The sequence below is a fragment of the Myotis myotis genome, unplaced genomic scaffold (assembly GCF_014108235.1).
Source record: "Myotis myotis isolate mMyoMyo1 unplaced genomic scaffold, mMyoMyo1.p scaffold_m19_p_11, whole genome shotgun sequence".
Lineage (NCBI taxonomy): Eukaryota > Metazoa > Chordata > Mammalia > Chiroptera > Vespertilionidae > Myotis > Myotis myotis.
The window spans coordinates 4,932,931-4,935,018 of NW_023416315.1; positions in this window are offsets into that span (position 1 = coordinate 4,932,931).

Sequence of the window (2,088 nt, forward strand, 5' to 3'; positions counted from 1 at the left end):
ATGAACCGGGAGGTCAGGGTTCGATTCCCCGTCAGGGCACAGGCCCGAGCTGCAGGCTCTATCCCCAGTGTGGGGCGTGCAGGAGGCAGCTGATCAATGATCCTCTCTCATTGTTGACATTTCTCTCTCTCTCTCCCTCTCCTTCCTCTCTGAAATCAATATATATATATTTTTTAAAGAAAGGGATAGCCCTAACCGGTTTGGCTCAGTGGATAGAGCATCAGCCTGCGGACTCAGGGGTCCCGGGTTCGATTCTGGTCAAGGGCATGTACCTTGGTTGCGGGCACATCCCCATTAGGGAGTGTGCAGGAGGCAGCAGATTGATGTTTCTAACTCTCTATCTCTCTCCCTTCCTCTCTGTAAAAAAGCAATAAAATATATTTTAAAAAAGAACAAAAAGAAAGGGATAGAGCTAGTTAGAGTAGATACGCTAGTCCTAGACCTCTACCTTGTATGTACGCTCGCAGTACATGTTGGTTTGTTTTTCTTAAACTCCACTGTCAAACACCTGGCTACTGAGTTGCAGTTTTACCATCAGGAAAAATATGATGAGAAGAGTCTTGTCCTCTAACCCTAAAAGCCCTGAGCACACGAGGGCCCTGGTGACCGGATTTCGCCAGGTGACTCTGAGAGTATATGTTGCTTCAGCCGCTGAGACCACACCTCCCAATTCCACACCCTGGAGCTCTGTGAGCACCAAAGAAAGCCAGGCTTCCCCATCTCCACACCCTCCTTGCCATAAAGAGGTGGGTCTCTTTGGCTGAGCCAGCCACTTTGCAGGCATTGATGAATTTCTCTATAGAACCCGTAATACAGGGGCTAAGAAAAAATTTGCATACTAGTGTGGTCCTAGCTGGTTTGGCTCAGTGGATAGAGCATTGGCCTGAGGATCAAAGGGTCCTGGGTTCAATTCTGGTCAAGGGCACATACCGTGGTTGCAGGCTCCTCCTCGGGCCCGAAGCCTGGTCAGGGCTCATGCAGAAAGCAACCAATGACCGTGTTTCTCTCACCTTGATGTTTCTCTCTGTCTTTCCCAGAATCACAATAATTGGGTTTTTTCTTTTCATGATCGCCCTATTCTGAAAAGTTACTTATTTCTAATTTAATCTGAGTTTTTAGGAAATGAGTGCATTGCTTTTCCCCCTGTACTTATCTTCATGTCAATACGCACTCACATGAACACCCAGGCACCCACCTCAAAGTCTCATACACCTGCTGCCCAGACTCGAGCCGTTGCCAAGGGAACATTGCTTGGAGGCAGTGATCCTATTAAAAAGGTCCTTCTGAGGACAAATACCCATTCCCTCCGACATTGTTCGGGAGCAATAACTGAGAGCCTCTCCTCTCGACATGAAGAGAGCAGCCCAGCGTCGCCACCACAGGGCAGCGAGGATGTTCCCTGGAGAAGCACAATCATCCTACAGGGTGGCCGCCCGGGATGGACCACCAGCTCCCACAGGGGACGCTCCCGGTGCCTCTGCAGCTGAGAAGCTGCGTGAGGTGACACAAGATCTGCAAATCGCCATCGGTCTTAAGATCAGAGGATTAGGCCAGGCAGCTGCCCAGGCCTCCGGGGGTCGGATGCCCACGTCTCGGGCTCAGGCAGAGGGCACAGCCGGAAAGGGACTGGTCGGGAAGTCGTTCATTTTCTCAATGGAGTCCTTTTGTGGAGTCCATTGATTTTTACTCTAATCCTTACCAGTTCTTTTCTTTTGCTTACTCTGCATTTCATTGGCTCCCCTTTTTCTGGTTCCCTAAGGTGGAGATGTAGGTTACTGGTGAGAGATCTCTCCTCTTCTCTAATGTGCATTCTGTGCCACACATTTCCCTCCGAGCCCTGAGCCCTGCTTTTCAGCAGCCCACCATTTTGACACGCTACATTTGCATATTCATTTTCAATTTAGATTTTTTAATCATCCTGACAGTCAAGCAAACCACATTGAGGAGAAAGTTCACTCATGAACCTTCCAATTGCAACTCTGCTGTGTTATGTTTTTTTAAAACTATTGTAGATTATTCTCCGTGGCTGCTTAATGATTGTTCAAAGTATGCTTTGGGCAAGAAACATTTACTGGAGGATTTTTATGG